Here is a 13,726-nt window from a genome sequence, read left to right as displayed (position 1 = left end):
TCTTGAACGCTAAATATGGTAATTTGATGCATATTGGGGTCAGGTTTACTGGCTACATCCGACAAAAGATTCATCATACTAAATACAAATACAGTGGTGAAATGCCCACAAATGTATAACAGAATTTCTCTCTTCGGCTTTTCAATATTAGGCCATCAATAACATCAAAACAATAAATCATGAGCCACAGATTTGGTGGATTTGTTACAGCATAATGCCCGCATCTCTTCCGCTGGTAATTGCAGTGAGTCACCAAAGAGGAAGCAGACCGGGGCTCCAGATGCCCTCTTCTGGGCCAAGCCTCCCTCAGGACAGGCTGGTCTCATCTTGAGTTCCATGATCTGGAGAGAGGCAGACCAGTGATTCCATTGGCTTAGCAACTAATGAGAACTACACCTGCGTCCTTGCTGTCCTGCAACACATCCCCATCCATCCACCTCTTTCATCTTAGTCATCCTCCAGGGAAATAACGAGAAGACAAGAAAAAAGTGAATAATAAAATCTGTGAATTTTTCAATGTCTTTTCTACAAGCAGGAAAAAGTCAGCTCGAATATCTGGGTCATTAGAAGTTTACTGAAACATCAAAATTATCCTGTATACAATGACTTGAAAGCTTGGGAAAAAGTTGAAATGGCATGTATCCTGAATATGATGATCAGCAGTGCAAAATACCATTTAGAAATTTTGCACCCCAATAGCTACTGTATTCACCCATTGAAAAATAAGCTAATGCTCTCCTCCTGTGGCCAATTAAAATTAACAGATAAAGCAGCTGCAATTAATTTGGAATTAATTCTATGCATTACTTTTACAGTTTAAATACCCCCCTTGGCTTATTAAAATTTTAAATCATTATAATTCACTGCACAAAGTCGTTTGATATAATGGTTAAAAGCAATATTTTAATCAAATCAGTGGCTACATTTCTGTCTTAAGAGACATTTTTGTTGCAAATTTAGTAACCAACACTTTGTTCCTATGCAATTTAACTGCAATTGATAATATGTTTAGTGACATAATGTAATGCACTGGATAGAAAAGTTTCTTGTGCATTTCTTATGTTTTATACTGTGCCACAATTGATGCCAGCAAAGGCTTTTGAGCTCGATAGCAGATTTACAAGATGGACACAGCAGAATGTAGTTCAAATCCAGAATAACGTGTAGGTGAGTCAACAAAAGCACCACATTTTTTACTAGAACCCTAAAAGATCCAGCACGTAACGTGATAAATATGTGCAGAGCAGGTGAGAGGTAGAGCAGGGTCAGGCAGAGTAGAGTGAGGACAGTCTCTGCTAGCACTAGCTTACATTGTTTGTTTGTTGCAGCTTTAACCATGTGCTAAGAGAACAGACATAATGATACAAAAGAAAAATAGAATGTAAAACTGATATTCATTAAAATTTGTCTTGATATATACTCATGATATGTACTCTAAACATCTGCACACAAGGCCATTATTCAAATAAGCCAGAACGACCACATCAAAACGTATGCTGTATACATGTGAATTTTGCCATTTATCTGAACTAACAAGTTGGTCAGGGCTCTCCAACTAGACCAGCCATGAATTCTGGATCTGGAACCCCATCATTTTACTAGTGGACCTACATGACTGGCGAGTAACAGTGCATCATGACCTTCAATAAAATGTCAGGCAGTCCTCCGCATGGACTGATGCCAATCTACTTTCTCTCTCTCTCTCCTACTTGTGTGTCCCATATAGCAGTGGACCAGTCTGAAATGCCCTGATTGACGCCTGACTCAGAGCATCCGTTCCACCTCTTGCTTAGCGGAGCTTGTGCCAAGAGGATTAAAAATGGAGTCCTCTAGGGCCATGCCATGCCATCTGGACAGGGTTGATCTGGGAGCAGGGTTGTCAGCCAGGACTGCTGAGTGAATAAAATTCTGCGTAACTACATTCAAATACAGCTTTCAGCTTTTTTTTTTTTACTTATTTTTTTGTTCCTTTTTTAATATTGTTTTCTCTCAGGAGTCGAGACATTTGGTTTTAATGTATTCAGAGGGATTTTCACCATCTCCTTCCATTTTAGAAGTAAACCGGAAAAGAGATGATTGGCAAATTGGAGTAAATGGGGGAGGCTTCAATATAAAATTGAATCATGATTTCATATTTGTTGTTTAGATATTATGGGTTTTTCTTTGTCGTCAAGCACACTGGTTTTATCTAGCATTTTGATGGCAACTGGTATCGAAGTTGTAATTTTAATTATATAGAAAAGAAGCAGAACCAGGTATTTTGACAATACTAAAAAACCTCAACAATCTTGATTGTTCTGAAATTAAAACTGACATTTCCACTCAAACAGAAAGTGTCACTTTAAGCAGAGGAAAGTGGAGAGCACTGTCCATCTTCAGGACAGTCAAAATGAAATATAGACAAGACTAAATGCTAATGCCTCAATAACCTTTTCTATAGAGTGATGTGTGCCACCTTTGATCTCCCCACCCTCCATATCAATGTCTAATTTAAAGGTTAAAGCTGGTGGTTGCTCTTCAATATGCTAGAGAGAAGCAAAATGACATCTGTGTTCTGCATGACCAAGTAAAGCAAGTAGAAATGCATTAAATCATGCAAAACATCACAATAAGAGAATTTAGGTCACCATCAGCGACAACTGCCAGACATCAGAGAAACCCGTAAGGTTCTGATGTTCAGATGATGTAATTATTTCTCTGTGGCATTATCTACCGGGAATAGAGAAGGTGTTGGGTTTCTTTATTAGCTTTCTCTCTTTAAGGGGTTATGGGTATTAGCAAAAACCAGCTGATGCCTCCTCTTCCAACTGGATTCCCAAACCACCTTACCCACTCGAGGCTATATGCATATCATCACCGCTTTTACAGGCAGCACAAATGTCAAGACACATTGGTAATGTCCAAATTTATTGCTGGATAAACATGCAGAGCTTCACGCTCCAATCAATTAAGCAGCTCATGTTTAACAATAACCATGTGATAAGCTTGGCTGTGTTCTTAATACCATCTTAAGCATAATTTTAAATAAAACCTGAGCATAAACTAGTCCTAGTCAATTATTCAATCTCTTTAAATTACCTTACAAGGGTGGTGTTTTCCAGAAATGTTTCTCACATTTCAACACGACCACATGTATCAACCATACACCTCACTAATCTTAAGGTTAATTAAACTAAATGGGTTTTTGACATTTCAGTCAGTGATTACATGCCTTTTGGCTTCCCCTTTGCGACAGAACAAAGACTATTTTGTTTCTTTATTCATTTTTTAATGAAGGCACAATCATATGTGGCTGCTAGCAGGGTTACCATTGCGTACTTAACAAATCTGCATCTATATAGATGAATGTAAAAAGTTTTATTTTACCTGTATTGGCACCTATCATGATGAGCAACCTCCAATTGACTAGCAGTCACTCAGCAGCCTAGTTAAAACATTAGCTTTTGTCAGACACATCAATTTGGCTACCTGTCTACCTGACGGTCAATGATGCCGCCATGTAAACATGCACTTGTTAATGTCATTAAGTAGTCTACAAAGTCAGCAGGTTGTGAACTGGAGCAGCTTGGACAGCTTTTAAAGCTACTGGCAAAAGTCCAACTTCAGATCACTTTCACCTTCTTTAATACCAAAGTGACAAGTTTGTTTACATTACATCCTCTGTTCCATGCTGCCTCAGCTGTCAGTCAAACAAGAAAAAAAAGGACCCTCACAATACCACACCTACCCTCCCACAGAGGTTCATCCTTTCCAAGAAAAGATTAATGAACTCACTTATAGCTGCAAAGAGGGAGAAGTTCTCCTAATCTAGCTGGACCTTGAAGAATCCACAATCAAATAAGAGCTATGGATGAAAGACATATGTACTTTTGATTAGAATATTGCCCAGTGACAGCACACACTACTGGCTCTGTGTGTGCGTGTGTGTGTGTGAGAGAGTCAATGGGGGGTGCTTGTTCGTTGGCTGTAATCTGCTTGATGATGAAGATCCCCAGCGCTCAGAGGGGGGGTTGCTACTGCCTTACACCAATGGAATCACGGTTGTCGCTCACTACTGAGCCAGCAGCTCTCACAAACCCTCTCACATTTGCTCTCCTTACCCTCCCTCTTTCCCTTCTTTCTCACTCACAAACACACACACACACACACACACTCTCTCTCTCTCTCACTCTGATGCACAAGCTTCGTTTTTCTCACTTCACCATTCCCTCACTTGCTCCGTCTCTCTGTCGTCTTCCTCCCACCGCACGGACACACTTCACTTTGGTACAGCTCCTGTATATTCTCCAGCTATACTGAAGCTCTCTCTGTGCCTCGTGCAGCACATACACTCAAAAGCGCCTGTTCCGTTTCCAGCGTGGGCTCCAACTATACACAGCGAGCAAGATAATGAAAAAAAGGCACCAAAAGGAGAAGCAGGGTGAGAGAGGGAATTAAGAGGAGTAAAAGCAGCAAGGAGTCTGCTATTGCGTAAAGGTGGGAGGACAGTTTGATTTAGTGAACATTTGGATTAAACTGGCTCATCTCTGCTCAAAAGTGTCCCACTAAAGGTAAGTGCATCCTCTCTTTAACCTAATGTTACTCCGCTTATAGGTAATTCACATGCACTTTTGTTGTCACTTTCACTAGAATTAAACTGATTTCCAGCAACTCCACTGCGACTTGGTGTCTGCAGTTGACAATTTATAGCTTGTTGACAGACATTCACAGAACAGAAGGAGCTATATTCAATTACGTTATTGGTCTTAGTCCCTCTGCTAACACAGCTTAGACACTTCTAACAGCTGGTTTATGCTGATGAAATCAGCTGTGTCCTTGACAACATTACAACAGAAGGAGTTCTGAGAAACAAGAATGCTGTTAAAAGCAAAAAGGACCACAAACACTTCTCTCCCTTGTGCTTTCCGTCATTGCTTGAAAAATGAAATTGGAAATAAGTAAGCGTAAGTTAAAACCGGCAACACTTAAATGTGCTGACCCCATTTGTAATTCTGAGTTATTTCAGCTCATCTCCATTTGAAAGGCTATGTAGCTTTTCAGCTGTGTGTTGGAGAGTGTTCAACACTGATTATCACACCATGGCATGTCAAGTGGCATTGGCAAGTTGATTTAAGCTCAGCATAACTAAGCCACCAAACTACAGACATTTTAAACCACCATTAATTTGTCATCTCCTTCAGTAAATTATTATTGAAATTGCAATTGTACATGAAAATTGCAGCTTGGAATAAATACAAATGCATAGTTAAAAAGTAACCGCATAGTATCAGTTTAAACTCTTTAATGCTACAACTATTTCCAGTTGTGAAGAAGAGTTCATAGGGTTTGATAGCTCAATCACATGCTTGAGATTATCCCTTTTGTTTGCACACTGTACATCACCACATTCTTGTGGTGTAGAAAAGGATTAGAGAGAACAATCTGAGAGGATATCAGAGGCTTGACAGAATCTGATTAGCTGAGAAACATGGAATTACAGATGCAACCTTGTCCCTATTATGCAGCACTAGCAGTGGATGAGCAAAAAAAAAAAGATAAGATATTTAAGGACACAAAATATAGAAATGTGCTCCCGAGCGATGTTGGGCTACATCTGCTGTGAACTAATACTTTGTTACATCAGTCGTCCCAGTGCAAGTTGTTATGACATCAAATTTGCATCTCTTCAAACCTTTCAAGGCACAGCTATCCCAAGTACTGTGTTGCATGGAATGCATCAAACATCTGAGCATCTGGCAGCCATAGGGACAGAGACATTATCCAATAACTATTGCCACTTTATGGATTTTTATATTGAATGCTCAGCACTATTATTCCACCAGTAACACTGCAGATTACTCACATCCTATTCTCAGTACGTCTGTAACATTGCTTCAGTCTGACTAAAGAGATGCCTTGTGAATTTTAGCACAGCTTTTCAAAGTCAATCCCATCTTCACAGATTAGATAAAAAATAAATAAAAAATAAGCTCTTGCCTTCCACTACTTTAAACACATCTAACTTTGCTGTCAGAGGCACTCACTCAGTCTTCTTATCAGCATTCAGCTGAAAACACCTGCTTTGGAATAATCAAATTACGCTCCAAGGAGTCCACTTCCAGAGGAAAAGAGGAGCTAGACCCTTTGAGTACAGAGAGGCTACTGTGCAGAAAATGAGCATTCAGGGCATGCAGCCACCAACCACTCAGGTATTATAACTGAATTAGAGGGGATAAATGAAGAGACACGCAATATACTGGTGGCATATTAAGTGATGACAGTGATACTACCTGACTCAGATGCATATCCTGACAAAAAAGATCCATCATTTAGTAACAGAATGAGTTGAAAATAGTGTTTTCTTAACACTGTTAACCTGTTGACTAACTGTATAAATTGTGAATCATGTTAGGTTTCTGCAATAATATGCTATTACAAATATAGCACACTGTCAGTGATGCCCTTGACAAGTTTAACCATTCTTCAAGGACAGAACGCAGCATAATATAATATCGTATTGTACTGAAAAGAGTTACATTAGATCACCGTTGGACACTAGAAAAAAAAAAAAGAAAAAGAAAAAAAACTGGATTTAAGTCTCAGTTCATCTTGGCCATAAAAGTGTTTTAGCATATGCAGTTTAACACATTTAATTAGAATATATACGTTTTCCCCAACTGATGCTGTATTGATTAAGTGTATGAGAGGGATAAGCAATAAATGTTAAAAATATATATAAAATTTAATCTAATTGTTTTAAATTAGCAGAAAGAATCTGTAAACGGCCAAAGCATAATATTATCAACAGAAACATTTGTTACTGCAGAACCACTAGCGATGGGGAGCATAAATTCAACCTACTCCATATGAATTATGTCCATGTAAATTTAATGACAAGACGAAGTGCTTCACGGTAAATTATAGCTTGTCCACTTGGCTGTCATCATGTCTTTACATCCGCTGCACTGATTAAGGTGAGCTTTTATTTATGGATGATCCTCACCCTTTACCGTAAGCACAACTACAGTGATCAGTCATCCAGATATGCCACCTATCACTGCGCTTTGAAGTAAGTGTCCATCATGAGCCTTGGGCTTAAATAGAATCAATAATTGAGATTATTTGAAGTCTCCAGACTCTCTTTACCTTGGGCTCTTCAATCTCTGCCCCCACTCAATTGACTCATTTTGACATAATTCCTCTCTTAAAAAAAAAAAAAAGGTGCGCATGCCTGAAAATGACTGTTTGCATTACTGTACTGTAGCTTCGCAAGATGTAATAAGCTAACTGTGCTCGCGTGCCCAGTTTAAAGGATCCGATTTCGCATCAGACAGTGGGTGTGATTGTTCTGTCTGCAGTCTCAAGGTATCGCAGATGAAACCATTGCAGTCATGTGAGTGTGCTTTGTGTCAGGCAGCAATTTCTCCCACAGCGAGCAACACTCAGCTGAGTCCCCTGCAGACCTCTAAGACAGGGGCTCTTCCCGATACATTCACCACAAGTCCTTGTTACGGCCTTCGGCCTTTTCTCCTCTCCTCCATTGGTATTGTGTGTGTGAAGCTGTCTTTCAGTGTTGTTTTTTTTCTTTCTTGGTTTGTGTGCCTACCTTGGTGCCACGCCCACCCCGTTCTTCATTGGTATGGCTCTTCTACCTGATCAACCCCTCCTCTCCCCATCCTCCTTACTCTTCATTGGGCTGGCTTTCAGAGCCCTGGTACCAGGCTGTGATTTGGTGTGAGCAGCTTGCCGCTGCTCTGCCACGCACTTTGTTTGCTAGCTTTGTAAACTGTAGTTAGAAATGCAGTCAAGCCTGTATCAAGTCTATTTGGAGCTTGATAAATTTGTTTAGTTTAACTTTGAGACTGTATCAAGTCTATTTGGAGCTTGATAAATTTGTTTAGTTTAACTTTGAGACCACTGTTTTTCTTGTGCCTTTACTTTAAAGACACAACCTTGTTTTTGGTGTGTCTTCTTGTTTTTTTGGAGATTACAGTTGGCTGCTGACTCCATTTTGTTATGTCATTTTTCTCCCTTGTATAGGGAGCCTGTTGGCTCAGGTGTAGAGCATGGGGTTGGGATGCAGAATGCAGTGGGTTTCAAATCCCACGCCACCAAGTGAGGCCCCGCCCAGCCACAAAGGGTGATCTTGGTACCGATCTCAGACACGGATTTAAAAAAAATAAATAACTAAATCTCCTTTTGGTTTTTGTACTTTTAGAAGTTTCTTTTTTGTACGTTGGATCCAAACTTTCCTTACTTACATTAGACAGATTAATCATTTAAACAGCTGGGATTTTCCTTTACGTTACTTCCCCCACCCCTAGCGAGGCAGGGTCATAACAGTCCTAAACATCTCCAATTAACGTCTTGCAGTAATGGATGACTCCATCTCCAGAAGAAATTGCACACACTCTGAATGATGGGCAAGTGCTCTTTACTCCACTTAGCAACGATTTATATAGATTTGTCTCTGCTCTTCACTTGCTTTTTGGACACTGTGATGTTTTACCTCTACATGGTGTTTCTGCCACAGAGAGGAAGCGACAGTTTTTGCAGCCTACTGATCCTGAGACGTTTTTTCCTGAAGAGCAAACCAATATAACATCCCCTGTGGTACATAGATTTTATTTGAAGTATTGGTGAAAATAGAAGTAGGTAGGATACGGCTACCTGAAGTTACGATTTTATATTGAGGACAAGTTCTCCGCCCTATAAACAAACAAGACACTGAACTTAGTATGTGTGCTACGTGAGATAAAAGGTGTGGCAGGTCCTCTGTGACTTGGCCTTAAAGAGTTGGAACATTGATTATTACAGAGCACTGCTCTGGTTTATCTTAGAATGGCCACAGTTTTAAAAGCTATGAAGAATGAACAGAATTTTCGAAAATTCACTATAACGACCTTATTTGGTTGACTTTCTGAACCACTTACTTTTAAGATATTTTCAGGAAAAAAGGCCAATTCATAGTTTTTCTTACAGTACTTTATGGAATGTATCTTCTATATGTTGTGAATTCTGCGGAGCAAAGTCTTAAAATACTCCAAAGAGAGCCTTGGGCCTTTGTGCCTTTGTATACTTCTGTGCCATCCCTTTGAGAGAACCACCACAGATTTTCAGCCAACAGTGGGCAGGAACGATTGCAATCATTAAAAAAATGCTGTAGGCCATGTGAAGGCACAAGAACAAGTGGATGATGGAGGGTGTTTCTTTGCCAATGTGTTTATTCTATTTATACAGTTCCTCTTTGTTGTGTCTCCCTATTTGGCAAGCACAGAATAATAACTTCTGATTACTTGCCAGTTTGAAAAAGGCTGTCAATTAGCAGGTTAAACACGAAATCCCCATCCTTTGCATTTGTGATGAAAAACTTTTTATGTGAGGAACATTTAATCATCAAGATGCATCCAAACAATAACCAGTCATCTCTGGGTGGATTTACCTCTGTAACCTTAAACACAACCTCACCAGCACCCAATGGCAACTTGGGAAAGATTTCCTGTCACACAGGTGAATGACTATTAGTTTACTGACCCTAGAGGTGGAGGGAGACTGTAATGATTTCTTGAGGTGTTGGGGGGGGGGCGGTGCTTTCATTATAGGCATTGAGCAAAGCTGGAGCACTCCTGCAGCAAAGTGTGGAGTAGAAATAGATATGGAATACTCCATTCTTGTGAATTGATTAAACCTTGAAGGGGAGTCCAAGACCATTAGCATACCTCTTTTTTATAATAAAATGGCTCTGAGGGATCAATAGAATTCACACTTTCCACTCCAGCTTGGATCTTCAAAAACATTGCGTATCAGTTATTTGGTGACAGTAGTGATAAGAAAACCATCAACATACAGCACTGTTTAATGGGGGTTGACATAAGGGCAGCAACTAATGATCACTCGGATTATCAATATATGCTGATTACTAAAATAAATAAATACACTCACATATATACATACACACACACACACACACACACACACACATTAATTTTACTCTACATTTCACCCAAAGTTACTCTCAATGATAATGAAAAAAAATCAACACATTTTCAGATTTAATATTATTTGTAATAAGTAATGATTTCCTCCACTTCACTTATAACCAAATTAAAATACCAGCTAAAGCAAAATTGATCAATCAAGTCCCTGATGAACTAATGCCATAATTACTGTAGGTGGCTGATATGTATGCAATCCATGGACTTCATTGAATTCCTGTTGAAAAATGATCAATATGTACAGATGGGTGCGCACATTTGGACTTTTTACTTGGAAAGATTTAGTTTTTTTTCCCCTCTTTTAAATCACCATAATATGTAAAGCACATTCAGAACAAATGCTCCCTCATCAGAAATACAGAGGGAAGAAAGAAGTACTTTCTTCCTTCTGTATAAGTACTAATAATTATATCAAAGGGGTTAAAAACTTTTGATTTAAAATTATTTGTACTATTTTACAATAACCTTTGTATACACACACAATACAAGTCTGAATTGTTATTTTATTAGGTTTAGTCTTACATGCAATTTCAAATGTTACCACTACAATCAGGTCAACAGGTCAGTTTGACATCAATACTGCATCTGTACATTATATAGTAGCTGTGTTTCACTTTTCCTTCTTTTCAGGAAACCTCTGCAATTAATTCTGTCCTCTCCCGTATGCCACATATGATTTTCACTTTTATTCATCCACGTCAAAGCTCATCTTTTCTTCATTACAAGAAAATGTGCTCCTTACATTACATCATTTCCCAGAGCAGCAGTCACAACCATCCTGTGAAGCACATCTCACAAAGTGTAACATTTCACATTTTGCGTTACACACTTGAGTATCCTCAGATATAGAGTAGTTTAAATGTAACCAGTACAGCATAAATGTTTCAGTCTCTCTCTTTAGTCTATACCCGCTCAGTAATCCTATCATGAAATCTTACTTTCAATGTATGCATCGTTTCAGTTTCAAATACTGTGGTGCATACTGGAGAATGCAATCTATTAATATATTTTTCAATAAACAAAAAGTTGACAAAACAACAGCTGGAGCTATAAAATGACAAAACATGAAGTATAAACAAATATCGCTCAGAATGATTTACAATATCTGAAGTGTAATTCAAAGTCGGTGTGCACAGAATGGTTTCTGTAGGTGCTCAAGTTAAAATTGGAAATATTTACCACCGGAAGTTGCTCTTTCTGGTATCTCCTCCGTTTATCGTTATCGGGGCAGAAAGGAAAATTACATCATAACTTACTGGAGTAGAACAGAGGCTGAGCCAGCACGGCAGCAGGCAGCAGTTTGATATGGGAGGATGGGAGCTAGCTGGAAATGCCAACCCGCTCGTTTATATCATCATGCTGTGAGTCTATACCAGAGTTGGACTGCCAGTCATGTCACCTACTGCTGATATGATGATGTCGCTACTGCTAAATTAAAGTCTGTTCAACATGCCATGAAACTTTATCGCCTTGCTCTTTTTACTGAATTATGTTCATTGGCCTAAGCCTTGGTTGACCCCTAATTTAATACCAAAAATGTAAAACAAGCATTTCTTAGTGACAGCTCTACCAGCATGTTTAATATGAAAGCGTAGATGACTCAATCTCCCTAAAATCTGCATTCATATTTTCACAAAATAAATTTCTTGCTTAACAGCAACACAATTCAACTTCTGTTGACATTAACCTGCAAAGTCGAACTGTCAAACTAAAAGGAAAAGCTTTTACTGGAGCAGAAGAATCAAATTCTGAATTGTGGTCTTAGATGAGAGAACAAGGACAAAGAAACACTTCTCTCTGTACTTATTCAAGCTTATCTTCCAACAAATGCCTGAGTGGAAAATGTCATTGAGGAGATAGGGAGACACTGTCATCTGTTTCTTAGTTTACTATTCAGAAGGGTGCAGGTTTAACATAAAATTACCCCTCCCTTGCACCTAAATCACTATGACTCTTAAGGACGTCTTTTCTGTACAGGGTATTTGACGTAACATCTTATAATTTCCAGCGTTGTTGGTCCTTATGCTATATATAAACCATGAACCTGGGGAGTGATAAAGCATTGCACTTCGTACATTAAATAGAATAAGAAATCATCTTGACAGACCCTAGATCTTGGCCTGCTTGAGTCTTCTTATGAGCAAGACTTCCTCAAGGTCAGCATGATCGCACTTTCCTCAGTATGTGCTGTGTCTGTGATGAATAGGACGTGGTGTAAGGGGGAGAGGAAGTGAGAGGGCCAGAAAGGTGGGGGGAAGATTTGAAGGGGTTTAATGTATTGGGTTTACCTGTAAATAAAAGGAGACTGAGAATTTGGTGTACTTTAAGCTCTGACAAAGACAACAACAATAAGACTAGGGCCTTTTTAAGTGTCAATGTCACCAGTTTAAAAAATAAAAGAGAAACTAAAAAAAAACAAAAAACAAAAAAATGACTAATCCACAAAATAAAATATAAGAAAGTTTTAATAGCTTTAATAAAATGTTTAATTAAAATATGCATATATGTTGTGACCTTCAATAAAATTAAAACTACTTCACCATTTAAGGACTCCGAAAGTGAAATACTTTATTTCAGACATTTAAATTTACAGAATATATATAAAAAATGGTTAATGGTATATCAATTAATTATTGTATGCGCTGATTTGAAGAAATCATCTTTAAGTTTTATAATTTAAAGGTCAGGTATGCCTTAACTTTAGGGCTTCACAGATTTGAACAAGAAAAAAAATTTAATTGAAAAAGGAAAATGAAAGTTAAACTAAAAGCTTTAAGATGAAACTGTTACATCACAGTGGTTTCTTAAGCACAGGCTGGAATTTGATATAATAGTCATACAGTTGGGATAAATGCCAAAAAAAGGGAGAGCGTTTAATACGATATAGGAGCAAGAAAAGGCAATCTACACACAGTAGGACGTACACAGAAATGTGGATTGTTGTCCTAAGAAGCCACCTTGACTGTTGCTATTTTTCATTTTAACTTTAGGTCTACTGTGGGAGTCTATTTTTCCTCACCTAAAAGTGAGCAGAATACAATACTGGACAATTCAAATAGAGTATTACCCAAATATTACACCTTTCAAGAAAGCAACTTTACTTAAAAGAAAATGTGATTCTAGTGTTTTAAAAAAAAACAAAAAAAGAAAAAAAAAGAAAAGCAGTAATTGCAAGGTTTGAACGAAGTGTGGATTTCAAACAACCCCAGAGAAAACAAATGGTCTCTCATATGTTGTATGAATTAAATTGGTCGTTAGAACTCGTGCCAGCACCACAACATGGTAATAAAAAATAAAATTAAAAAAAAAAAGGTGCTGCAAGTTACTTTTAGTCAGGGGAACAACATCCTGTTTTGTTCTCGGCCTGGATATCTTAGTATTGAATATTAGATACTAAATCTGTGGTTTACAGACACATTTTGATGACTCTGTGGGTTTGTGTGCTTTTGTTTTTGCATACAGTGGGTTTCAGCTTGTATGTATCAGCACACAGATGGTGGTGCTTACACAGGTGCTGCACCCGCTCTGTACTCTGCATCTAAAATTATCCAGTGTAGTTCTTCAGTTTCTGCACAGTGCCACATTCAAACCACCTTCTTCAGCTCTTACAGAATCAGTAATTGTTTTATGTGATACAGTATCATGCAATTTTAATGCTTGGCACTTAGCACAAGTACGTAGCCCTGAAATGGTGATGTCCATTTAGGACATCATCCATAGTGTAATAATTGCATGTCGCCAAAGTGTATATT

The 13,726-nt window shown here is 38.4% G+C and overlaps 1 protein-coding gene across 2 annotated transcripts in view; it reads left to right on the top strand.

The window, feature by feature from the left end:
- Nucleotides 1-4,050: 4,050 nt before the first annotated feature.
- LOC137104933 (cadherin-12-like) overlaps nt 4,051-13,726 on the top strand; it is an 88,125-nt gene continuing 78,449 nt past the window's right edge. Inside the window, exon 1 of one of the 2 annotated variants that reach the window (XR_010911762.1) lies at nt 4,051-4,550. The gene's annotated coding sequence lies outside the window, so the exon portion shown is untranslated. The remainder of the gene's footprint in view (nt 4,551-13,726) is intronic. The other variant, XM_067486823.1, reaches the window with a different exon arrangement.

This window comes from Channa argus, chromosome 19 (genome assembly GCF_033026475.1).
Source record: "Channa argus isolate prfri chromosome 19, Channa argus male v1.0, whole genome shotgun sequence".
NCBI classification, from domain to species: domain Eukaryota; kingdom Metazoa; phylum Chordata; class Actinopteri; order Anabantiformes; family Channidae; genus Channa; species Channa argus.
Note: the sequence above shows the minus strand (reverse complement) of the source record. Positions and strands in the feature narration are given on the sequence as shown.